This window comes from Strix uralensis, chromosome 21, assembly GCF_047716275.1.
Source record: "Strix uralensis isolate ZFMK-TIS-50842 chromosome 21, bStrUra1, whole genome shotgun sequence".
Lineage (NCBI taxonomy): Eukaryota > Metazoa > Chordata > Aves > Strigiformes > Strigidae > Strix > Strix uralensis.
This window is the reverse complement of record NC_133992.1, coordinates 6,991,327-7,018,172: the sequence shown is the minus strand read 5'-3', so window position 1 is coordinate 7,018,172 and position 26,846 is coordinate 6,991,327. Positions and strand designations below refer to the sequence as shown.

At 52.8% G+C, this 26,846-nt stretch overlaps 2 long non-coding RNA genes across 2 annotated transcripts; both read right to left on the bottom strand.

The window, feature by feature from the left end:
• LOC141952983 (uncharacterized) lies at positions 1 to 26,846 on the bottom strand. The gene is made up of 3 exons (XR_012631829.1): positions 26,741 to 26,846; positions 1,339 to 1,432; positions 1 to 415 (listed from the first exon to the last, which is right to left on the bottom strand). It is a non-coding gene; the product is annotated as an uncharacterized LOC141952983 (long non-coding RNA).
• LOC141952985 (uncharacterized) lies at positions 24,312 to 24,837 on the bottom strand. Its single transcript, XR_012631830.1, has 3 exons — positions 24,653 to 24,837; positions 24,439 to 24,562; positions 24,312 to 24,350 (listed from the first exon to the last, which is right to left on the bottom strand). It is a non-coding gene; the product is annotated as an uncharacterized LOC141952985 (long non-coding RNA).

The window sequence follows — 26,846 nt, the reverse complement described above, 5'->3', positions numbered from 1 at the left end:
TCACAAAATCATCTGCGATTTATTTAAGGCACATAAAGGAGAGACCAGGTTGTGAGGAATACTCTGCACGCAGTGTGCACCCAACATATTTCCCTTATCAGCACGACTTGGCACCTACAAAAATTCCCACTGCAGCATCTGATCCCAAACTTGGAGAAACCAACAGGAGCGTTCGCATCGAGCCCGTTGCGGTGCCTACGCTACGAGGGGCATTGCAGGCAGCCACGGCTTCCTCTGCCGGAGCTTGAGCAGACCAAAGCCATGTCAAACCCAGTGTAATAAGTGCTGCTGAATTGCAAGATACGTTAACTCAGGCTTGGCACTACCTGGCCACGGTCACAGGGCTTGCAGATCCAGCCTGAGCTTACGCCTGCCTCCGATCCACCTTGTAGATGAACCCGGGGCTGCAGTGAGTCTGAAACACAGTGTGTAGAAATAAAACTGCTTTCCACCTCTTTTTGGTTAAATCGCTCTGCAGCTTGCAGAGCTCCACCAAGGACAATTATTTCCAGCATGTGCCGTGCATGAATGCTGCGAGCAAGACAGAGCTGGAGTTTCATCATAGCCCAGCTTTGTGTGCAGAGCGAAGGAGAAAAAAAAAAAAAAAAAGAGAGAAAAAAAAAAGAAGGAACTTGGAACTGGAGGCCCCCCCAGCCTCACCCTGATCCTGAGGAGGCTCTGCTCTGCTCTTGCTCAACCCGACACCGAGAATGAGGAAGCAGAGGAGACAGGCGGGGGAGGCGGAGGAACGGTCAAGCTGAAGACAAACAGCCTCTGAGCTGGGCAGTTGGAAAGCTTTGCAAGCAAGAGGGCACGGGAGCAAAGAGAGGGCTGTGGTCTGTGCCAGAGCCCCCTCCCCATCCCCATCCGGGCTGGGGGGCTCTGTGGCCCTGACCCCAGAAGATGCTCTGGGTTTTGATAACCTGAGTCCAGGTCTTAAAGGAGATGGTCTCCAGCGTGGAGATCTGCCAAGCCCCGCTGCGTTGCCAGCCCAGATTTCGTGTACTCAGGCTGCGGCTGGCGACAGCCGAGCACCCACCCACCCACAGCGGAACCCTCAGCGGGCAGAGCCATGCCGTGCCATGCCGTGCCGTGCCGGCCACAGCCAGCCAGCTCTCCCCCTTGCTCGGTTAGAACCGGCTTTCAGCACAGTCGGCAGCTCAGCAGCTCGCCTCCACACTCTGTAATACCAGGAACCGCAACACCGCATTCGCTGCAAACAGGAGTTCGCATAAAAAATTAAACCCCAGCCAGTTGCAAGATATTCCAGACAGCTCCATGTGCCTGGGGCTGGTCCCCTCCCATCCCAACATCGGTTCCTGGAACCGCACACCTTACCTCCCCTCGCCCCACGTGCCGATGGCTGCTGTCACCTTCCCTGTCCTGCTGGCCCCATCCTGCACATGGGCTGGTCTCTCCTCCTTGTCTTGCCCTGGGGGAGGAAGAAATCTGGCTGAAGGGAGCCCCGCGTCTGCACAGCCCCATTGGTGACAGACCAACACCCCAATGTGATATTCTCCTGCTGATTTGCCCTTCCACCTTGGTAGGCCAGTGAAGAGGTACCTTGATCTCATCCCTCTTACAGCAAAGGACATTGTAGCCCTCAGGCAGGGCTGTCCCCGAGCGTCACCAGGGATGCAGGCACTGAGCACCTTCCCATCGGCCAGCCCAGGATCCCACCCGGCTTGTAACCCTCCAACCATGCAACACAGTCAGCCCACGCCGTGCAAGGACCTGGGAAGAAATATGGCTTCTGCAGAAAGAAGTGAACACAAAGTTGGGGGGATGCATCAGTTTAATTTCTGTTAAAACCACACCTGGAATTCGCCCAGCACAGGGTGTGTGTGGAAGATCCCTAGAGAGGTTCATGTAACTCAAAGGAAGATCAGAAATGATGGTCCATAAGGCAAACCCCACACCCAGTCTCGAATCTCTCCAGGTCCACCAGCAAATGAGGACCAAGACACTGAGATACATCAGCTCCAGTTCCTGGAGGTTCACACCAGTGGTTGCCTGCAGGGATGAAGCAGTTTGGGGGTCACCACATCCCCCTAAACATGTGCTACCCCAGCTGCCCACCTCTGTGGCACCCCGAGGTGAGGGGTGCAATGGCAGAGGGGAAATAAGAGGTTCCCTTCTCAGGATGGGATGGGCCATTGCTGGAGTTGATTAAACCCATCCCAAGGGAAAGGGTTTGCTGTTTCCCAAGAGAAGTGGCAAATGCCAAGGGACCAGCCCTTCAGGAGTGCCAGAGAGGCAACCAAACCTAGAGAAGGACCAGACAAGAGAGGGAAAACCCAGCAAACCCTGGGGAAAACAGAGTTTTCTTTCCCTTCCACAAGGCCATTGCAAGGCAGGGGCTGGGGAGAGGAAGCCTTTATCCCCCTGCCTGGGCCAGGCAGCAGTCGAGGCCACTGGAGGAGATGCCATGGGAAGATGGGCAAGCACCGGGTCCCGTGCAATCACCCATAGAAAGTGGCAATTCCAGCAAGTTTACACCTGGCTTGCATTTGGTCCCAGAAGCGTTTCAGATTGAGAGCATCCCTGGAAGGGAAGATTCACTGCCAAAAAAACAAGAACTCCTCCTGCCTGGATTTTGGAGGGGAAGGCAGGTTTGTTTGCATTTCCAATTTGGCTGGAAAACTGGAAAAATACAGACCTGAGAAGCTAATTCCCACCAGCCCAACACATTCCCCAAAATCCACTGGTTTCCAACCCAGAAAGATGCTGGATAAGCACTGGTGCGGACCCATGATCCATGGCAGGAGGCTGGGGACCTCTGGACACGTGATGGTGGCTCAGTGGTGGGTAGGGACCAGGGGGAGCTTTTGGAAATGGGGCTGAGGGAAGAGAAAAGGTGCCAGGATGGGGCTGGGGGCACCAGCCCAACACCTCTGTCCACCATTGAGTCACCCATGGGACCAGTGAGTAGCGAAGCCCTCGGAGCAACAGTGCTGGGTTTAAATAAATAAATACAATTCTGCTGAAAGGGAAAAAAAAAAAAGAATAAAGGATGTGTCTCTCCAGCGCCTCCTCCCCTCCCAGAAACCTGTGTGCTATGCAAATATATGCAAATGAGACATGGAAGGGGGGATGAAACTGGCTCTCTAAACCAGCGTGGTTTTAGACTGGGAAGCGTTGGAGGCAGCTTGATGGAAAGTTGAGGCAGAAATAGCTGCGCCATGAGAGGGATGAGCAATGACGACTGGAGGGTACATGTCCCAAAATGCCTTTGGTGGCAGGATCTGCTCCTGCAGCACCAGCAAAATACAGCACCAAACCTCCCTCTTGACACCTCGGTTCAGCAGCCGGTCTTAAAGCACTCCCCAAATCCCTCTTCCCTCCAGCCCAGGGCTGGGGAAAAAAAAAAAAAAAAAAAAGGAGAAAACTTGCTTTGCTGTTTTTGCTGCTGTTTGCAATTCCCAGGAAGGGATGGCAAAAACCACTGCAGTGCATGGAAACCCAGGCAGCTCGGTCCAAAGCAGGGGTTGGCCAATGTGGGCAGCGCGGGGTGATGCTCCCCAGGGTGGACACTTTCCCCGGGGACTGCTTAAGGAGTGACATCTTTCTTACATGAAGAATGGGATTGTACAAATTCCAGCTCGTTTGTTCCAGGCAATTTATCCACCCAAGTATTGCCTTGTTCGGTAACATTTTCTCAAGGGGTTTCTGCAGAGAAGCAGGTGAAATCTAGAAAGTCTGAAGGCTTCAGGGTGTAAACACCATTTGCCTGAGCAATGCTGCTCACGTTGATAGTCAACGCCTGAGCATTTTTTGCTCAGAAACAGGAGGGTTTTTTGTGTTAAACATTCTCTGCTCAAGAACAGACCTGGCTGGAGCAAAAGCCCCTTTCCTGCCTCCTGACCCAGAGCAGGATTTTCACAGAAACAGCTCAGATGCTCTGAGCTCAGTGGAAAGTTTGGGATGGACTGCCAATGTCCTGGGCAGCCCTGGACCACAGCAGCTGCTTCAGGCAGACGGCGATTTCCATCAGCATCACTGGGATGTGGTTGGAAAGTTGCCTCCTGCGAGTGCAGTGCTTTCAAAACCCACCCCAGGCACCGGAGATGGGGGGAGAGGACAGGGGAGCAGAGAGGGGACAATACCAACACTGTTCTTCATGCACCTTGAGACCAAAGGTGCGACACCGGGTCTGATTTGAATCTCACAGTGGGATGCAGAGTTGCAGGTTATCTGCAAAAGGCGCTGGAAAGGACTTAACTGCTCTCCGGTTTGAGTCCAGGTGAGATGACCATCTCCTGTGATCACCTCTCCAGTGCCTCTGCCACCATTTGCAACCTCAGCTTCCCCCCAAGAAAGTCAGAGCGCTGTGTACAAGACAGCTCCCACAGCCCTGCATCTTAATTTGTTTTTCATTTGGCTTTATCTGTCTCATTAAAAGCAATCTCCAGCGACTCCGACACCAGTCTCTAGCATGGCGGGCGGTTGCGTTTGCACCGTTGGGTTGAGCAGACTGCCAGCAGTGACAGCCCACGTGCACGGGTGCCACGCTGCCATTCAGCGGTGCTGAGCATGAAGCAGAGGCACCTTCCATCCACACGCTGCTTTGCAGTCACTATGGGGTTACTGGGGTATGTCCAGCCTTGCCCTGCACCCCAGAACTACCCCCTGACAGATATTATGGCTTTAGCATCACTCATCCTCGCGACAGAGGTTCATTACCTGCTTGGCTGCAGTATCCTGCAGTCCAGCACCAGCATATCCACTTCCCTGGACAACGTATATAAATCTGGGCCATTCCTATGACACAAACCCAGTTCTTTTACTTGACCCGGTCTATAACATAGGGACAAGCTTGAGCATCTTTCTCATTGGTGTTTATTTGAGGCAAGAACAAAGCATCTCTGGCTCTTCCCTGTGTTTTTCTATCCTTTCATCTGCCCTTTTTACCATATTTCCCTGACACCTTTGGGGAGCTGCCCTGGCACGGGGGCTCTGGCAAGCACATCTGTTGGTGCACGTAGTCTCTCCAACCACAGCAGTGTTACACAAACCTTCAGAGCACACAACAGCCCATGATGACAGCATTTTGTGACTCTATATTAAAAATACAGCCTTAACTCACCTCCCTGAAGAGAGAGGTGCCATGAAAGTGTTGTAAGGTGGCGAGTCCAGAAGATACTTGGAAAAGGGAGAGGAGCTGCTGCTCGCCCAACCTCTTCCCAGTCCCTTCTCCAACTTCTGCTCCCATCTGAGAGCTGCTTATTTCTCTCCATGCCCACACAGCAAAACCCTGCGAACCTGAAGAATAGAAAGGTGCAGACTAGCTGGGATTTCAAATTCTGTGATTAAGGATAGAGGCAATTTCTCCCCTCCCTGGGCTGATAGACCAGGCAGCGGATGAGGACGGCTTTTTTGCGTGCTGCCAGCAGCTGTGATAGGCGCCTCTGCCGTCACCAAGCAGAGAGATTATTCTCTGGATCTCCCGGGCTGTTTATCACTGCTGCAGCCGCTAAACCAGCTTAAATACCAAAATTAAAAAATAATTAAAAAAAAATGTTTCTATAACGTCAGAAGGAGAGTGTTTGGGAAGGGGAGGAAAAAGCACCCAAGAGGTGAGTTGGGGTCTTACTAGAGCAGCTACATCACCAGCTCAGGAAGGGCACGGGGAAAAGAGGCTCCACAGCTGCAGAGACTGAGATCCTAAGCTGGAGGGTTGGAGCAGCAAAACCCACTGGCAGAGGACCGAGGGACCTGCCTGGAGCAGGCAGCTGCCAGCCTCAGCCAGTGGGCGCATCGCTGGGAAGCCAGCGGGAAGATTTTGCAGGACGCAGTCGGCGATGCCTACACTGGCGCGTCTCCCTGCCTTCAGCATCATGGGGTGCGTGCGAGGAGCAGCAGCTTCACACCATGGCCGGGGCGGCCCAGCTCCAATACCCGAGGAAGAGCGGCAGAGCGATGCTCCCTCCCCACGCATGGCCAGGGAGGGAGTGGCACGTGTCAGGGATAATAAATTGCATGAGAGTCCAGATCTGGGGACTGCATGGGAAGAAAAGGCACGAGGTCTGATTTCCTTGGGCATTCAGAGCCTTTGAAGATCAGAAAGCAGCTAAGTGCAAGGCAGGCTTTCAAGCTGCCAGTGCAGGTTAGTGGTGGGCCTGGGACTCCCCGGGGAGCAAGAGCTGTAGGATCCCCGCTGCCAGGTTGGATCCCGCCTCCCGGCCGCAGGAAGGTAAACGGGAACAGCTCTATAAACTCACTCCTCCATGGGCCCCTAATTAGCACGTGGGTGGGAGCTGGGGAGCATCAAGCTGCTCGCTCAGGGCTGGCTGGATGCTCACTGGATTTGGCTCATCTGGGCAGGTCCCCCTTCTGTGATCCCCCCTCCGACTTCTGTCCAGACAACCTGCTGTGCTGGGCATGGTCTCACCCCCTGGTATCAGGGGTGTGATGCCCAGGAGTGCCCTTTTTGGGCAGAGGGGTTCCTGCCCCACTTCAGAGGCAGAGTCAGATCCTCCAAAACTCCCACTCCCCTGAAATTCAGGGTAAGCAACACCCTTCTAGGGGTTTCTGGTGGGCAGGGAACATCCCAGCCACTTGTATGAAAGGTTAAGACCACTTTCCAATTAGAGAGGCAGGAGCCATCGCAATAAAGCTCTTCTGAGGGGATATTAATCAGGGCATCTTCCTCTCGCGGAAATGCAAATCAGCAGAATGGAAAAGGGAGTGATTAGAGCCAGGGAATAACGCGGGCTCTTCGATCCTGGCTCTGCGAGCTGCAAGAGCCATGAGGATGCAGGAGAGATGCCCCAGGCTCCTGCACTGGCCCCAGAACCCAGGCGGAGGCATGGGGGACCCACGGGCTCCACTTGCGAGTATTCAGCATCGGGTTTTCAGGTCATGAGCCATGGGCACGGCACCAGTTACAGCAAACCAGCCCCCAGCTCTCAGAATGGCTGCAGAGTTTTGGTCCATCCTCTTGCACCCACCCAGGATGGAGGCTGGAGGAGAGCTGGGCAGCACGGGCACAGAGGTTGGGGACCTGGCAGGAGAGATGGAGAAGACAGCAGCATTGGATAAAGGGTCTAGAAGGGAAGGAGAGGGGCTGAAGAGCAAGAGGCAATGCAGAAAGGGGCCAAAGCGTGGGCCAAGGTGGTGGGGTGCACAGAGCACCTCCCTGCCTCTGCCCGGGGAAATGCCGCACCGAGTCCGGAGATGGCTCTGCTCCTCGCGGCAGGAGGCATTAGATCCAGCTGAGCTGCTTCAACGCAGCGTGCATGTAAATCAGCCGGACAGGCAGAGAGGAGAAAAACAAGGGGGATGAGATAAGAGGATAGAGAGAGAGGCGAGGGGAGGAGGAGGAGGAAGGAGAAAAGGGGAGGGAAGGAGAGGAGCAGGTGTGGAGAGAAAGAGAAGCAAAGAGAGGGCAAAGGGAGAAAGGGAGAGGGAGGAGGAGGAATGGGGAAGCAGAGAGCAGCAGGAGGGCAGGGTGATGGGCTGGGGCCAGTCAGTGCACCATAGTCCTGCCCCAGTGTGTGCCATGAGGAGGGCAGCTGTGGGCAAGGGCTCCCACCAACCTCGGGGGGAGCATGGGGTGAACGGTCTGGAGGTGCCAGACCACAACCCAGCCTGAATCGGGGCAACCCTGGGCTTGGGAACCTGGTTTCCAAACCTTGCAGCACCACCGGGACCCCGCTGGGGTCTGGGGCAAAGCAGCACTACGCAGTTGATTTTCCAGCCATGAGGGAGATGTTTAATGGCCACCAAGTAGCCACACTCTGTCATCTTGCCATCCTCACCCACAAAGGTGATTCCCTCAAATCAACTGTCCTGAAATCTGATGTATATTTATGATGGAAGAGTTGGTGGGTACCAACCAGACTGCATCTGGGGGATGAAACAACACAGACACGTCACTCCTCTGTCCTCCAGACACATCAGGAATATCTTGCAAAGCACCACGAGTAATTCCTGATAAATAATAACTGGGCCCTGCCTCTTTCAGCCAGGGAACTCAAAGGCAAAATATTATTATTAAACCCCTAGGTTGAGGATCAGAAGCTTCATGAGAAGTTCCCGTGACTGGCAAGATGCAAGGATCTCCTGACATCAACACACACTAAGCAACCAATGCTGATGCAAATACCATCTGCTGTAATCATGACATCAGCTTTAATTACATAAAAAATGCGGATGTCGCCACATGCAGAGTCCTGACGTCACCAGCAGAGCTGGAAAAAGGTCTGGAGTAGGATGATCAAAAAAATTAGTCCAAAGGAGGAAGCCTGGAAAAGAAGCAGCTAGAGGCACATTTGTGGCCTCAAGAAGGTGAACGGAGATTGATTGCTCACTGTGTCTCCCAATAAAAGAATTAGGAGATATCCAATAACATTAAGAGGCAGCAGGTTCAAAAGAAACAAGAGGAGATGGTTCCTCACGTGGTGCATGGTTAAGCAGTGGAAGTCCTTGCCACAGCTCTCCGGGGATGATTAAAGCTTATGTGTTTAAAAAATCAACTAGACAAATTCATGGGAAATCCATTGAGGGGTATTAAAGACAAAATGCCGCTCTGGCTTGGGGAGTCCCTGAGCTGCCACACGCTCAGGGCTGGGAGATGCTTGAGAGATACATCGGTGCTGGTCATCGGGAGGGACAGACAAGGGACAGTCAGGGCAGGAGACAGCCCTTCACAGCTCCTTGCGCTGTGCTAAAGATGGCAGACAATGTCTCCAAGTCAGCACACTGACGTCAGTATGTTCTCCATCACACCCTGGGCAATCCCAAAATCCCAGAAATAGGGTGTATTTACAGCCCAGTCTTGGGGGATGCTGGACCCCCCAAAGATATGAAGTGCATGAGAGCAGGACCATGCAGTGCCGCTATTAATGTCACCAGTTCAACACAACATGGAGCCACCATTAACCTCACCCAGCCCAGCACTGGGTTACCCTCATGTCACTTTGCCAGACACTGTTTCCCAGGACCCCAGACCCCGCCGAGAGCCCAGCTGGACACAGAGGTCCGTCCCTTGGGAGCCTGGCTACGCGCTTTCCCATGCGCAGCATCCCTTCCACGCGCGTGGAGTCCGTGCACATAGCAATCCCAATTAAACCAAACTACATCGCAGAGGGGCCTGGCAGCGCTGCATTTATCAGCCTGCCTGGAAGGGGCTTGTGCAAGCTGTCCCCCCGGCTGACGGATTAGACAGCAGACAATTAGGTTTCAGACACACACACACCCGCGTGCGCGCGCGCGAGCACACGCAAGCACACGCAGGCACACAAATCCTTTTTCTCCATCCATCTGCAAGGCCAAGGCGGCCGAGCCCAGCTGCGCGGCCGTCCGGTGCTTCTGAAGCTGCGTGCAGCTGAATAAGAACGAGCCCCCGCGCCTTGGCTTTCAGCGCCCGCTCGCAAAATGAGCGAGAGGTCCCCAAAGAGATGACACAATTGCAATGGAAATGATTAACCCTTGGCGGGCCGGTTTCACCGCCTCCTCCCCGCTCCATACCGCTGCAGCCAGCCTGGCGGCAAACTCACACTCTTTGGGTTTCAAGGACAAAGCCGGAGCAAGCTAGCGCTCAGCCAACATCTCAGGGAATGAGCAACCTCCTGCGTTTGTGCTCCGAGGTGAGCCGGGCTTTTTTGGAGCATGGATTATTTCAGATGCACCCCTTCACTGCTGGGAGATTCCCAGCTCCTGGAAGCAGGAACAATGTCTCAACATGAGCACTACTTCTGCAAACATCCCACCAAAATCATCCCCTCTTGGTGCCCGAGACAAGAAAATGATTGCTACCTGCATATCCTAGGTGCAGTGCAAGCCAGCATTGCTCCTTGGATTGTCCCTTCCAAGGGCTGTTGAGAAAAATAATTCAATATTTCAAAATTAATTGAAACATGAAATGGCTAAGATAGAAATGGAACAAGCTGGGGTGGCTTCTCAACAGCAAAGCCTGCACGTCCGCTCTGGGAGAGGATTTCTGATGGAATCAACAAAACAATGGATAAAGGGAAATCAGTAGATATAATTTATTGGGATTGTCCTAAAGCCTTTGATAAAATCCCACATGAGACGCTATTAAGGAAACCAAGCATTACTGGGCAAGATGTAAAATATTGCTGGGGAGCGGGAAGCAGTAAAGTGGCACAAACCGGTGTGGGAGGTGGTTAATGCCCTGCCTGGACGGAGGTCGGGGAAGCCAGAGTGTGGCCGTACTCTGAGCCCAGCTCCTGCCAGCACCGGGAGCAGGGAACAGAGAGCCCCAGGAAGGCAACGCTGCGGGTGCTCAGGGCACACCAAAGCCTTCACAAAACAGTCCCCAAAGTCCCTCACTCCTCCTTCACTTCCCACAGTCTGTCTGTCTGTCCCAGGCTGCTTGTCTTCCCATGCAGGCAAGGGTACAGGGCTGTGAGCAGCTCCCTCCCTCCCTCGCTCACACCTACTTGAGGGAAGATAAGCTGAACATGACACCAAAAAGGACCATGTCAGCCCCTGGCTATGCTCCTCACACTCGCAGCCCTTGATCTCCCCGTGTCCTTTCAAGACATCTTTCAACTGTCCATGTGGAGAGGAGAAAGCCCAAAGAGAGCAATCTCCCATCCCACATTGGAACACACCACGGGAGGGAGGATCCTCCGGAAACACCACTCTCAGCTGCACAAAGAGCTTTCTAAAAACAGCACTGTGTTTTATTTTTTCTTGTAGTTAGTTTTTGAAGAAAGGGAGATGAGAAGAGTCCATCTTGGTGCTTGGTACGCACCTCACCCAGGCAGAGGATGCAGCTAGCTCCAAGACAACAGATGCCCAGGTACAAATGATCACAGAGATAACTCAACCCATCCCTCAAACCAATACCAGCAATTTGTTGAGGTATATTTTCACAAAATACAGACATAAGCCCTAGAGTTACAAGATGCATATCCACTAAAGTTCAAAGAAGCTCTCCAGATGCACTGGGGAATGTCTAGATGTTTGCCAAGGAAGATAGCTGCTCTCCCTGAGCTCTGATTATTATTAGTAGCATAATAGTGGAGACATGAGGATGGACCTGGCCTCACAGAGCACATTGTACAGGAATTTAGGACTGCCTGGAGGCTGCCGCGTTTGTCGCCTGTGAGCAGCCGAGTCATGCAGCCAACTCTGCTCCACGCGTGAGCTGCTCCCTCTCCAAACCCACCAGCATTTTCACCTGCTCCAGCAGGGCTGGCCCAGAGCCTCATCCCTCCCTTCACCAGAAACCAGCTCCTCAGTTTTCAGCCTAAACTTATTTGTGGGCAGTTTCTAGTCATTTGGTCATCAGCCAACATTATCTGTCAGCGAAACAGCTCCCCTCCTGCCCTGGTGTTCTGTGTCCCCTGGTCTACCAGATTTGCAAAGCTGAGTTTGCAGTCTCAGGAGATGGGCCATTCACTGCTTCTCCTTGGGGACTTAGCCATCATTCCATGTATCAATCCATAAATCACCCCTCCAGGTTTATCAAGGACCTGTATGTTTTCCTCTGCAACACTAAGCAGGGTACTGGGGAGAATTTTCTGATAACTACGTTGCATTTTCCTCTCCTCCTTTCATCCCATTACCCATAGTTATATCCCTTAGACCACTCTAAATAATTACTCAGCTGGGTGTTTATGACCTTCAGATATTTGTCCATCCCTGGTTTGAGTGAACTCTTACCCAAGCTATGCTTAATATTTAGACTGTAGAGAACACTCATGTTCAAAATACTTCCAGGCTGTGGTGGGGAAGTTGATAGAAAGGGCTTATCCTGCACCATTTGCCACAGCTCCGAGGCCATTTTTCAACCCCAAGCAGCTTTCTGCTTCCTCAGTGTGATGTTTTCCCATTAAAAACCCCAATGCCTGGAAGCGTCCCTGTGCGTGCTTCCCCCCCCATCCTTAGCTTAGGGAGAAGGGAGTGAAGGGCCAGTTTATATGGGGTGGTTCACACAGGGGTGTGAAATCTCCAGATAAAGCCATCCAGGCACCTCCTTTAGGAATAAGAGCTGGGTTGTCTGAAGAAAGGTCTTGGGAATTACAGGTAAGGGAGAAACAGCCCTAGGTGCTTGTGAGAGGAGCCGGCCTCCAAAATAACAGCTGACGAGGCCAGGAGGACCCAACAATTTCCTTTGTGCCAGGAGCATCACCAGTGTCGGCAGGGATGCCTTTTCCCTTCCGGCCTCCCAAGGACGAGTGCCTGGGTGAGGTGAGGGTCAGGGCCACAGTGAGGGCCAGTGAGACTGGCCACAGTAATGGAGATTTACTGCTCCGAGCCCTATTAGCTGGGCCATCTGGATACCAAGCGTCAGCACGAGTTATTAGAGACCACAGCATGATGTCGTACGGGCACAAAGGCAGGGAGAAGTGGGAGATGCTGCGATAGCTTCTTCCCATTCAGGAAGGAGGTGGAAGCTCTGGGAAGGTTTCGGATGGAGCAAAACTGCAGCGAGGGGAAGGAGAAAGGGAAACACACACTCAGATGCCGCGCAGGTGCTCACAGATAGCAACGCAAACACGCTGGTGTGCACGGAGTGCATCTGTGCTCACAGTTCCGTGCATGAGTGCTCATGTCCAGGCACGGCACTGGCATCTGCAGCAGAGGCAAGAAAGGGGAGAGGTAGATGGAGGAGGAGAAGAAAGCAGGAAAAGCTCCCCATCCACAGCACCACCAGCCTCAGGCGTACACACAGGTGTATGCCAAGCCCTAAACAAAATTATGAGGAGGGTCTAAAGAGCAGTCAGTTGCAGGTGCTTATGGCGTATCTTCTGCTTTTTAATGCTTTAGGAGGTCACATTTTCCTTTATTGCTTTTTGCTGTGGCCCCAAGATTTGGAGAGACTGCCTTTACTTTTTTTGCTGAAAGCTGAGATCTCCTTGTGGCCACCAGACTCTGCGACCTGGACCTTTAAAGTAAGTATTTGTCATTGATAAAGCAAAGAGCATGGGTGGGTGGCACCATTTAGTAGGGCAAACCCCCCAGGCACAAGGACACACTCTCTCTTCTTGTAGACAACCAGAGTTTCTGTTCCTTTGCAACAAGCTTGGCCTCAACGGTTAGTCTCAATATACACTCTGCAAGAGGCCCCGGTCTGATTCATGGAGGGGAAATGACTCGCTGTGGTTATGAAGCATCACTTTCCCAAAGAGGAAAACAATCCAGCCCATGAAACAAAGCCTCTTTCCTTCCTTAAATCTGGGTATCACCTTTCAGGAGACAACAGACAACCCAACCACATGTAGTCTAGGAAACAAAACCTGGCTTACGTGGGTAGAAGAGTGTTTCCACCAAACCTGTGTCAGCCCCTGGGATCTCCAGGTACCATCAACATGACCCTAAGCCTGGACCCATTTCAGTCCTCTGTGGGTGACATATGTGCCTTCAAACTTTCAGCCCCAAAGGGAACAGACCTGTCTGCATCCAGCCCTACGGAAGAGCATCTTTCACACATTCACTTCAGCCCGCCACCCCAATACTGCAGAGAAATACCCCCATGGTCACCCCCGCTGCCTCGATGGCTCCTCAGAGAGGGGCAATTTCTCGAGAAAATCAAATAGTACAAGGGGAGGAAAGCAAAAAGAGAAAGAAAGGAGGACAGAAATGGGGCCAGGGCTGCCAGGCCAGGGCTCCCGCAGGTCTCAGCCCAGCATCGGGCTATTTTCTGCCTTTTCCTCTTCCTCACCGCCACGTCGCCATGGCAACCCCATCAGCTGAGCGGCTCCGCTTCCCGCTCCATGGGGATTTTTGGGGGTTTTTTTCTGCCCCTTCTTCTCACCCCGATTTCCCACTCAGACACCCACCTTGGACCCCATCCTGTGGAGGCTCCCGGCCGATGCCTGGCAGTGCCAACCAGAGACTTACGAGGAGTGCTCACAAGGCCCCCCTCGTGCAGCACAGCCGGGGGGATCCCTAGCAGAACCCCCCCCCGGCAACTCCCACCAGCCCTAGGGAGGGGTGATGGTACCCTGCCTGGTGGGGCACAGCACTGGCTTTGGGAGCAGAGTCCTGCACTGAGGGGATCACCAAACACCTCCCCCTTTCCCTCCCCTGCCCTGGGAAACATTCTCCCCTTCAGCATCTTCATCCCCAATGCCTCCAAACATCTCCCATTGCAAAGAGCAGGCGTTGAGTTTTTTGGCAGCCTCCTCACAGGAACAGTGCTGCCCTGGGACACGGACCTCACTCAGAGAAACTGGGCAGAAGCTTTGTGCAGGGTGATGGGCTCTCACTGCTGGGGAGAGGGTAAACACCATCTGGGTGCAACTCTGATGTAACTTCTCCTGCCATCAGGGTATATCAGCATCCAGAGGTCCCTTCCAGCCCCATTTTCTAGGGCCTAAGATGGCTAAATTGCTCATCAGAAAACTAGTTGAGCTAGAACCATGGGTAACTCGGTGGTTTTAGAATTGAACGGAGGGAGAGAAATGTAGTGAGGCCAAAATAGTGACAGAGGATGCAGAGGAGCTGGAGGAGGAAGGAATGGGAGGAAGTTAAAAAAGGCCTTTCCTGCCCTCAGTTCAGCCAGCTTGTCCAGGTGTGACAAAAGAGCCCTCCACGAGGAACAGGGGGTTTGAGAGCATCCCCTGGCATTAGATACCTTCTTCCTCTTAACATTACTTCTCTCCTTTGGCCCTTTGAAAGCCCCAGCCTTAAACACAAAGGAAAAGTCTCTGGCCCCTTGAAAGCCCAACTTTGAGGAGACCAGATTCATCTCCACAGTATAATCTCATCTTCCTTGCCTAGCATTTGGCCTTGCTGAGCACTGGGCTGGAACATCCCCAGCGCACTGTGAGCTCATCCTGCCTGCCCAGCTCCTCACCAGGACAGAGGAGTCCCTTTGGGGTGTTTTGCATTGGTTTTGGTGCTTTCAGAATAGTTGCGGTTGGAAATCAGAGGCTGGGTTAATCTGACCCTGTCATACATCTCAGATGAGCAGCAGAAACAGCCCTCCAGTAAGCATTACCACGACATTTGGGGAGTTGGTTTTTTTTCTTCTTCTCTTTTTTATAGCAGACATCTGCAGCGGGAGAAGAGGGATGGAGGAGAGAGGAATGAGAAGGAACAGCAATTCTTCTGACAGCTGAGTCCCACCGACTCACAGCCCTCCCGCTCCCAAATCCCAACTTGCTTGGGGTCAGACCAAAACCCCGCCAGAGAGGAGCAGCCCAGCGAGGCTCTGGATGGCTCAGCACAACCCCCTGGCACAGTTACCCCTGCACACGTCCGCACCAGGCTCAGGGTTTCTTTATACGCAGAATCACACTGACTTAACTTAAGGTGCAAATTTGCAGCCGCTTGCTGGGGAAGTCATGTTTCTTTCTGTGTGGTTTAAGTCAATTAGGAGCAGGTTGAAGCTGAAGTGAGTTAAGGCATTCAACCAGTGCCTGCTTGGAGGAAAGGGGAGGGGAAGGCGGCTCTGCACCACTTTTAGCTAATCCAGTGCAACTCAACTGATATAAATCCGAGAACAGACAAGGCAGCATCCTTCGTCTCTCCTCCTCCTCCCTGTTCTCACTTTTTCTCCCCCCTCATCCTTCCCCCATCCCCTCTCTGAAGACTTTTTCTCCTGCTGTTCATCTCTTCCTCATTTTCTCGGCCCCCCTCCCAGTGCCCACATGCGTGAGGGGGGCCGGGAAGCAGTTGGAGATCAAACTCCTGGCAGCGCCAAAGCATCGGCCATGCCGAGAGCCCAAGACAGCTCCGGAGCAAGGAGGCAAAGGAGTGGGATGAGTGAAAAGCAGGTGGTTTTGGGCAAAAGCAGCCTGGGAAGCTCAAGGAAATAAGGCAGCAGGGAAAAGACTCTGTTTTATAGAACCAAGCACACACAGAGTCAGTGGGATTAGTCCCCACACAGACCTGCCTGTATCCAGCCCTGCCAGGACACAGGGAGAGCCGGCATGCCCGAGCAACTGGTCCGATGGCACGGGAACAGCTCGGCTGGCTCGAGGAGGGAAGTGCCGTGTGGCAGTGGGCATCCCTCACGGCATCCCTGGCTTCTCTGTTGTCTTCCACAGGGACATCAGACAGCATTTTAGAGCCCAATTTTTAGGGTGTTTGGAAGTCTGTAAGGATTACTATTAACGCCAGAACATGCATTAACATGGGTGCCACAGGGTGTTTTTAATGTTTAAAAGCTCCTAAACTACCAACTTCCTCTATCCCCCCAAAAAGTCCTTAATCTTCCAGATTAACATCTGGAAATAAACCCAGCACCTTTAATTTCTCCTAGACCTCATCTAGCTAATCAGGTGTGAAAGGCCCTGGAAGAAGGATGGCTTCTGGCCCCACACCGCAGTGGCAGAGGGTGTGGGTAGCCCCTGCGCACACCAGGAGCCAGCTCCAGCTGCCATTAGCAGCTTCCCTCGGCAAGAGCCCAGAGAGGATTAAGCAGCTCCAAGCCTGGGGCCTTAGACTGTACGGGGAAGGAGGGTTTCTTTGCCAATGCAGAGTATCTGCATCCATCCCCTGGAGCCATGAGTGGGGTTTCCCAGGAGGCTGGGGGAGAGGAGGAGAAGAGGATGGCAGCCCAACTCCATGGAGCTGCTCAGGGGCTGTTTGGGGGATGTCAAAACTCTGTGCAAATGTACCTGCCACACTCTGGCTGCTACCAAGCACCCGCACATCACACAAACAACCTGCAAGAAGAAAATGCTGCCACAGCAAAGCCCCACAGACCCTGCTCTGTGCCACAAGCTGAGCTGCAAAATCCTCATCCCTGGGTGCTCTCTGCAAAAGGGCAAAGACACCAGATATTTCCAGAGATCCTTGCTGCAGGTTGAGTCAGGAGCACTGTGCAGTTAGTCTCCGTGGTTCACGGCATTGGCTGCTGCCAGCAAAGAAAAGGAGGAACTGAGGGGGGAGAACAGAGCAAGCACAGTGAGGGGACAGTTAATTAGAAAAGCTGCCCGAGATGTGGACTTGCCAGACAAACTTTGGGATGTCCCTCCAGGTCTCATCAATGCAAATGAAGCAGGAGGACCCAGGGAGACATCCCGGGCTCCCCGTTGGGTTTATACCCAGATAACTGGATGACAAGGCTGGTCCTGGCAGCCCCCAGTGCTCGTGGCACCCTCTGACCCATAGCTGCAGACTTTTAGTCCCTGCCAACACCAGCTCTGACAGAGACGTAGGAGCTGCCACAGCCCGGACTTGCTGCACTTGTAAATGATGCCACTCCAGAAAGAAACGTGGTGTGTGCAGACTTATGTAAAGGAGCCTGTGACCCATCGCAAACATCTCTCCCCTCTCTGCTTCCCTCCAGCCCCCTCAGCATCCATGAGCACTGATCTTCTGGGGACACAGCCCTGGTCCACCTTGGGACTGCTGCAGCGCTGTTGTGGTCTCCTCAGGCACTAAATGCCTCAAAAATGCCAAATCGTTGTTTTCTATCTAAATACAGATTTTCTTCAACACCCTCTGGTTGAGCACGCAAAAGATGCCTTTCCCATGAAGGAAAAGCAGGATGACCCAGCCCTCCCTGCACAAGGTCTGTGGTCCCGTTCAGGAGACATTGGGATTGGCATGGACATCCCAAGACCTGGGTGCAGGATTTCAGGAAGCTCCAGTTGGAATGCCGTGAAGCAGCCGTGTGCTAAGGGTTAGAGAGGAAGGCTGGACACGTGGGACAGGAAACCAGATCCCATTTCTGGCTCTGTCCCTGACTTCCCCCATGACCTTGGACAAATTCCAGGGACACCAGATTTTCAGGCAACTTCTGCTCCTGTTTGTGCCTGGACTTACCCAAGCAGAGCCTGGTGTAGTAGGCAGGATGCTGAGCAGGCTGGAAAGCCAAAGCCTGGTCAGCACCTCGGTTCCTCACCCTTCTGAAGGGCATCACAAGGCTGCCTTTCTGCCACCCCATTTCCAGCCGATTGTTCAGAGCTACTGGTGTGGGAATGAGATGCTTCATGTTTGTGCAGCTCTCTGGGAGCTGGGGAAAAATCCCTCTCCTCCAGAATGGCTGGGGGGGGGTGGGGGTGGGGGATGTCCAGGAAGAGAAGCTATAAAGAAAACTCTCATTAGAAACCAAACCAAAGCGTTGGGTGTTTGTACAGAGCCAGGGTGGAGTGTGGATTCACGAGTCCTGTTCTCTTGAAGGAGGTCAGACACATCATTTAGGCACAGTAAAAATCTTCTGAGTTGAAACCCAGCAAGCCTTGCAAGGGACTCTGATGTTTCCGCAATGCTCGGGGGCATCTAGAGCCCAAAGAGGGGCAACATTTGTGCTCTAAACTGCTGGTGCAGATGCAAGGAGTTTGGAAAAAGCATCAGCAGTGAGAGCACTAGATCTGCAGAGCCCCGGCAGGCACACACTGGACTGGGTTGGCCTTTGCTCTCCATTTTGCTGCCCCCAGTAGTTGTGTAGCTGTCACCCAGCACAGCTTTTTGGAGACCCTTTGGGGCAGGGCAGCAGGGGCAAGCCAGCACCTAATCCTGCAACATCAGCTCCAACCCCTCCAACCCTGACAGCAGCAGCAAGGACGAATGGAAAAATACAGAAAGGACCTGAAGCAAGCTCCCTTGTAAAGGGGCTCAGACCACATTTTGGACCCTATTTCCCACCCTTGGTCCCTTGTCTTGACAGCTGCACCGTGTATCCACAAGGAAAGAGCAGATCCGAGCTGCAAACTTTAAAAAAAAAAAAAAAGAAAAGAAAAAAGGAGAGAGGGAGCGAGCAAGCGAGAGAGTGTCTGACTACAGCCCTAAGGGCTGTCACAACAGATAAAACCTCAGCCAGGCTTCGCAGTTTGAGCTCCTGCACGCTAATGCACAGCAGAGCTAAAAATACCGATGTGTGGAAAAGCAGAGGCTGCTGTTGCTGCCTTTCGAGCTGATCGCAGGCTCCAGCTTCCCGGCCAGCCCAAAGCAGCCAGATGCACGGTCACAGAGGGGAAACTGTAACCCCAGAATGGGGCAGGGGCACCCTGGGGATCTCCCCCACCACCTGGCCACGGGGCTGCGTCTGCCCACGCTGTGCCCAGCTGAGCCATCTCGCAGAAAGGGCTGGGTTGGGTTTGTGCTGATGTGAAGTAAAATATCTGGGCCACGCGCTTTCTGCTCTGCAGGCAGAGCGGGATGGCAGTGGAGGGATGGAGCAGCCTTGGGGAGAGAGGCCGACGTGCAGAGAAAGGGGAGGATGGAGCCTGCGATGAAGAGGAGGATGCAGGGAGGCTTCATGAGACAGCAAAGATGAAGGACAGACCCAGAGCCCCATCCCTGGGGCTGCAAAACAAGCAGCCTGGTGCTATTCCCTGAAGTCAGCCTCCTCGTGCGAGATGGGAATGAGCTCGTGGCCGTGTTGCCACACTAGATCCCGATGTATCTGGCCATCTTCTCTACAGCAATCATTACCCTATCTGAGGCCTGGGAACGGGAACATACTTAACCATGCACTTAAATTCAAGCATGCACTTAAAGTCTATTTTCTTCAATGGAGCTGAAGGATGTGCTCAAGGGTTAGCACATGATTAGCTGCTTTCAGCAAAGGTCAGTTCTCTGAACTGGGGCTCACTCAGGGCCCCCTTCTCCCAAACCTGGGGAGGGCACCCGGGTGTCCCTAAGCTGTTACATCCCTCCCTGCAAATTTGGACAAAGCCCACTGCTCCTGGGGATGACCGTCCTCCAAAACACTGATTAACACCAGGCGTCGAGCAGTCGTCACGCTTCCCGCAGCAGGTTTGATTTGTCCCTGTCAGATAGCGAGCAGAGCAGCCGCCTGCCCAAAGCCCCCAGCTCTGCAGCCTGGGAAGGTCTCAGTCTAATTTTGGAAACCATCAGGATGGTAAAGACTCAGATGGTCTCGCTCAGCTCACGGCCAGACTGCATCTCTCACGTGCTGTGCATGCTCCTGCTCGGTCCCACAAGTGAGACAGACACAATCATCTCGGGGTCACTTCACCCCAAGACCTGGAGCCCAAACTCAACCTTGGGTCACCAAAAGTAGAGTCTCCAGAGCCCTGGTGTCCTGACTAACAGCCTGCGCTGCCTTCCTACCCCTCATAGGGATCAATTTCTCACCAAAATCAGGGGAGAGGCTCACTCTCTCTGATCAGCACCCCCATTTTGGGCCAGTACTGTGCCTCCCACACTGGCACCGAGCCCCCGGCTGAGTTCACAGCCCAATTACCCCATGCATCACCCAGTTCCTTTTCTACTCCCAACCACATTCAAGACGCCAGCACAAAGTCCCCATGGATCTGTTTCAAGTTGCATTATCAGCACATTTGGCATTTTCATCATGCTTAGGACACGGTCCCCTACAAAAGACCAATTTATCTTAAAAGTAAACCCCTGCCTTAGAGGCTGCACTTTCCAGCAGGCAGCAGTTGTGCCAACACAGCTTTTGGGCAGGGTGGAGAGTTCTGCTAAACCCAACCGCATCGACCATGCCCTGCGCTGGGGCACACGACTAGGGAAGGAACAACAGCCCCAGCTCCACCAATAACCCAAATTTCTCAGCACCTGAACTGGTTATTTTCACCATACCAGTGCAAGCCATGATAGCAGATCGGTTCCTGAATAACTATTACTCAGATTAATTAATTGATGTTTCCACAGTGTGTTGAGGAATTAAAAGGAGAGGGAGGGTGAAGGAGGGGGCAAATCAACAAAAGAATGTGCTACCTAAGCCCAGAGGATGAACACCATGCAGGAAGAGAAGAGCAGGTTTTTATAGTAATTACAACATCAATATTTATGGATTAGGCCAAGAGGGTCCCCCCAAGCACTGACTGCAGCTGGGTCTATCTGCAACCAGCCTCACTTGCACAGGATCAGGCAGGAAAACTCTCTCTGATCCCAGCACAACCCATCCAAGATGAGCATCAGTCACTTCTCTGTAATTTGTTTTGAAGCATGACAGAGTCCCAAAACATCAAAACTTGGGCTTTTTTTTCCCTTTTCCAAATCAAGTATACACTTGCAATCAGCCAGTTCAGCCCCACACTTCTAGTAATCTAAGGACTCTTCCAGCCCTCTATTTTGCTGCACATAAGCACCTTCATATTTTATCTGCACTAGATATATATAAACTTTACACATCACCATCCAACTCTAACCCAGTGTTGGCAAATATCACAGCACCATCACAAGGTGTTGCAAAACCTTTTGACTTCCACAAAGCCCCTGATCTCAGAGCCATAAAGTTATGGAAGGAGAGGAAAAAAAAAAAAAAAAGGAAAAAACCAAACCTTTCATTAAGAAGGAAAATTCACAGCCCTCATGGTTAGAGGCAAAGAGTTGAAAATATGAGTTCTGAAAATATGGCTCCTAGCCACACAGAAACTGGAATGTCCATAGAAATCAAGATTTTTTTCACACAAGTTTTACACCAGAGTTTTGGTCTGGGGCAGCAACTGGAATTACAATCCCTCTCCTTATTTTCTCACATTTGAGGACAGTTCCCAACAGAGCAGCACTCACAACCAGAACCATTTTTCCAAAGAGAGTCAGCTCCAGCTCCTTCAAAAAAACCTGGATGTTCACAGAAAAGCCTAAGGAAGAGCTGATGCCATCTAGCAACCAGCCGTGATCCCACTAACAAGGAGCCCCGTGGCTCAGGGAGATCAGACACCCAGCAGAACCCTTGACCAAGCAAGAACCTCTGCTACAGTCCTACCCATGGCTCCCAAGAAGCCCCAGTTCCTCACCTCTTTGGCTCCGAAGATCACTGATAGCTACCAACCCTTCTGCTGAATCACCATATAGCTTCATCATCGATCTGTTAATTGAAAACCCTTTAGAGGCAGAGCTGCACCAGCTGTGGTCACCCAGGATGGTCTCACACCATCAGCACTCCTGAGGAACCACTTTGCAAAAGGCAGGTAAAGGGGTACGGAAACTCCCACCTGGAGACTCAGAGCTGCCCAGCCCAGGGCCTGAAAGCAGCTCTCCTGTTTTGGCAGGCTGATGCCCCAGGTGGTCCCATGTCCGACCCCATGAGGCTGTACTCCTTCCTCAACTGATTCTTCAATTTGGATTGCAAGATCTGTGAGACAAGGAGCATCTTATGCATCAGTCTGGCTGCCTGCAGCCCTGAAGTGCTGCTCTAGCAAATGTAAAGTGCAGCTAGATGAGTTTCTGATAAATATTATCAGACTCATCACCATCAATGTGTCCTTGTTAGTCTTCCCAATAGACTGTCCAAGAGAAGGGCTTTGGGCTTTCACGTGTTGTCTCCATCAGGGTCACCACTCCCTTTCCCAGGCTTTGGGGCAAGACAGCCCACCCCATCCACTTCTCCCCGGGTCAGTGCCGCCCTCTTTGCCTCTGTGCCCCATCTCCAGCCTCCTGCCTGAGACCTGGAAAACCAAGAGCCATTTCAGAGGCTCACGCCGTCACCAGGGTTAAAAGCCAGGTGCTCAGGCAATTCAGAAAATCCCCAAACCTGCCTTGGTCCAAACTTCTAAAGATGCTCCTAAACCAGCACTGCCTGACGGTGCCAGGGCAGGCTCCCCTCACACACTCCTGTCCCGAATTTGTCAGGCCTCTTTGCCAGCTCTGGCCTCTTGAAATTCTGCACACTAATAAAATCCTAACTAATTTACATCCAAGATGGGGAGTGAGTGGCAGCTGTTGCTATAGAAACCCTCTCCCGAGCCCTGGCTCCAGGCTGCAGCTCTGAGATGAGAGACTGGAAGCGAGCTCGGACCCAGCCCCGACGGCACTGGGACGTCCCGTGGTGCCTGGCTGGCCCCGTGCAGGCTGAACCTGGTGCTGCTGCCCGAGGTCCCACTGCAGCAGGGGTACATGGAGGATGTGGTGGCCACCACCACCACCAGCCAGCCCCAGGTGTCTTGTCTTCCTCCAGGCCCAGCTTTTTGCACCTTCCATCACTAAAGGGTCTTCCCTGCCCGCCACCCTTCCCTGACAGCCTTTAAGCACCAGCTCCTGGAGCGAGAGGTTTGCGTGACAAACCCAGCTCTCATCTGGAGAAAGCAAAATAAAAAGGACAACACAGCAGAATTGCTTCCTGACCTGCCAGACTTTGGGGATGCGCTGGAAAAACTGAGCTGAGGATCCCACTGACAGAAGGAAAACTTACAATGTGCTTAACACTTAATGTGTTGAGGTTTTTTTTTTTTTCTTAGGCTGGATTGATGATTATTCAGTGCATGACCTCTGTGGGGGTTAATGCTTTGGATTGATAACAACACCTTACACAAGACCTTCCCTTGGCTCCTAGAAGGCTGAGTCCTGGTTTACAGAAGGAGTTCAGCTTACAGCAGGAAACCTGGACCCATCACCAGGACTTCACCATTCCCCAACAGCTTTGCTGGGCATGGAGACATCACATCTCCATGGTGAAGCACCCAGGAGTGAGCTTCATGAGTAGAAAAGCAATTAAAGGACATCATCGCTGTGAGGAAGGGAACGAAGCAGCTCCCCTTTCAGTAAAACAACCAGTGGACCCAGAGTGACTGTCCCACCTCCAGCCTTCACGCTGGAGCTGGGTGGTTGCACCATCAAGGGTGCTGGACCCTGAGCTCTGCTAGCAGCACCTGGATGCAGATCTGCTCACAGCAGCACATGAGGGACAGTCAGTGAGTAAATGTATCTCATCCCTGGGGCCAGATCCTGCTCTCAGCTACACCCGTGTAAAGCTGGAGGGAAACAGTTCTTGAACTGACAGATCAGCTGGAGTGTCAAGGAGTGGCAAGCACACACATCCCAGATACATGCTGATGGGGTGAACGTGCTTCCTTCCCCATGGACGTACTCCTCAGGTCTTCCCGAGAGCAGGATCCAGCCCACAGCACAGGTGCTCCCGGGCCAGCTCCCTTTTCCCTTGGCCAAGATGTCAAGGTTGTATGAAGGTTGCTCAGCAGAGACGTCTCCCTCGTCTCCTACATACATGCCGTGCCACGTGGGCACCACGAGTCCAGGATCGTGGGTGGTGGAAGGCTCCTGGCTCCTTCACCTTGTCCCCAGGGACGGACGTCCCCGGCATACCTCGGAGCTATTTATTCCTCCCTCCAGCCCTCAGCTGCCTGCTCCCTCACACAGGGAAAAACTGACTCAGACCTTCCCAAGATAAGGCGACCACATCTGCAGCCCAGCTCCCCAGGAATGCAATCAGAATAGCGACCGGCAGCCCAGGCAAGGGAAGGAGGGGGCAGAATTTTTTGCTGCCAACTCCGACCCCCTGATGGACCGTTGCCATGGAAAGCCAGCAGCCAGCAGCCCCAGCTGGGGTCCTGCTGAAGGATTTTCCCTGCTTGGCCTGAGGCTAGGGCAAGGGGAAGGGGAGAAAACATTGGGAAAGAGCTTACATCTGACTGCGACAGCCCTCCCCTGCTAGCAGGTGTGGAGCTCACCTCCCTCTTGGCTGGAGCATCCCAAGATGGTTTGTGATCCAGCAGTGGGCTCAGAGGCTGCTGGACAGTGTTTGATGCCTGGTGGAGGAGCACAGACAATAAACTCAATAAACCCAGCTCCGTATTAATGACAGAGGGACCAGGGAAGGGACAGAGAGACAGTAACCTAAGACCAGGCTGACATCCTCCGAGATGGTGAGGTCTCTGGGGCACCCATCCAGCTCCTCTCCCCTTCAGCCTCTTTCCAATCCCTCATTTTTGCATGAAGAAATAGGACAGTAATTTCTCTCCTGCGGGGAGAAACAATACAGGAGCTGAAGCCGATCCCGAGCAGGCTGCCTGAGCAGGCTGACGTTTAGGGAAAGATTTGTACAACTTACTGTGAAAAAAAACACTGCGGTTGGGGATTGCACCGAGCTGGGCACTGCATGCTGGTTTCTTGCCCCAGTGCATTGAGATGAGGTGGAAAAGGCTGGAGTTTGAAGCTGCTGACTTATACCAGAGCCTGGATCAGGCACTACAAAATCTGCTGCCAGTAGCGAGCACCCAGAGGAGCCGTCACCCCTCCTGCTGCCACGCCGGGAGCTGGCAGGAGGGGACGGACAGCTGCTTCTCCATAATCATCCCTCCACCACTGACGGCATGCTGGAGATAATTTTCAGAAGACACCTTGGGAAGAAGAATGCATTTACAACAGCTGAAGCACCAGGAAGAGCATCTCCTTCCAGAGAACCAAAGATGCACAGCAAAATAAAATGTTGCTTCTTGTTAACCCTTGCCTGTACCTAAGCAAGCAGTATGAAAGTTGCTGGTCAAATCCTGCCCATGTTCACAGACCTGTAGCTTTGCCAATTGTCTCAGCAAAGAGACGGTGACTCTGCAGAGACATTACTGATTGAAGGCCCTCCCTGAAGGAGGGACCATTCCCTACTTTGAAGCCAAGACTTGCTCTCTCTGATACCTGATGAGATCATGGTCCCAGCGGTTGCCGTTCCCGGCACCTCTGAGCCGTTCAGCACATGTGTGGCATGCACAGCAAACAAGACAGGGGATGAGGTGCAAAATCCACTGGGTAGAGAACCCAGCCCTGCTCTGGCCTTGAAAAGCATCCCTGGCCCAGGAGTGGAAAGGAGAGCTGGAGAAGGTGAAGGGGAAGGGAGGGGAACACCACCTGTGTATTGATCTGACAATATGAAAAGGGTTTTTCTTCTGGTTCCTGAGCTGGAGAAGGGAACCTACTGAATGAAAACCTCAGCTCTCCCACTGTCCTGGTTTCAGCCACTCCAGGCTGCTGTTTAATTAGATGAGCATTAGCAGAAAGGCAGCTGGGAGGGGCTCAGCTTTCTGCACCCCGCAGTCACCCGCTCGACGGAAGCGTGCTACTGTCGGAGGCACGACTCAACCGTACCCACCCGGGGCATCCTCCCGGCTCCTCCGGCAGCGGGGCTGAGCCAGCCGGGAACCAGACCTGGTTGACCCTCGAGCCGTTGGGACCCCAGCCGCCCCACACAGTGGAGTCATTAACCCCTTCCCCCCAGATTTCCAGCAGCCACGTATGAAGTCCATCAAAGGGGTTTCTTCCTCCCTCAGCCACAGGTTTAGCTCAGTAATGACCCGGAAGCCAAGGAGGCTGGAGCATGGAGCAGGCAGTTTTCCTGCCTGCATCCTATCTGGGAGAAATTACAACAAAGTCGTGAAGGATTTGCAGTTATTTTCACACTCCTTTTCCCAGATTAACGCATGGATCCACTTTCTGTTAAGCAGTCTGAGAGAGTATTGTTTTGTCTCTGTCTCAACCTCACACTCCGCGTCCCAGAGCTTTCCAGCAACCCCACCGATGGGTATGGGATATCAACAGGAACGGAGCAGCTCGCTTTAATTAGAGCACACTTCTTAATTGGGCTGCAAGCTCCCTAGCAAGTCAGATAGTATTTTATCTTCATTTTACAGACCTGGGAGTGAGGAGACAGCAGGAAGACCAAAGGACGTGACAAGGGTGGTCAGCAAGAGGGTGGCAGAGCAATGGAGAGACTCTAAGAGTCCCCCCTGTCCCCATTACCTGCCCTGAACCCAGCAGTGACATTACCTGGTGACAGCTCACCAGCTCACTGTTTGCAAGGAATAACGGGAAGATCACAGATTACCCACTTGCATAAATCACCCTCTCTCCCTTGCTATCAACGCAGCGACACAGATTCAAGGAAACTGGGTTAGATCCACATTTATATTGGGCTGTAACACTCACAGGTTAAGCAAAGTTCCCCTGACTGTCAGATTGATGCCAAATCCCACCAGGGGAAAGACCCTGCCCAGATAGGGCTTTATGTCAAGGCTTTACCAGGGACACGGGACAAGCTCTCATTACATATTGTAAAATAAACTTTCCAGAAAACCCAGGCTGCAGCTGTTTCAGCTGCTTTCAGCAGAAGACATTATCTGTGGAGCAGATAAACTCAGTTCAGCCTTACCTATGGCTCCACAGCCAGCTCCTCCACAGCAGCGTCAGCACTCAGCTAGCCGCTATCAGCACATCTGCAACGCATCCATGCCGGAGCAAACTCATGCCTGCTGGTT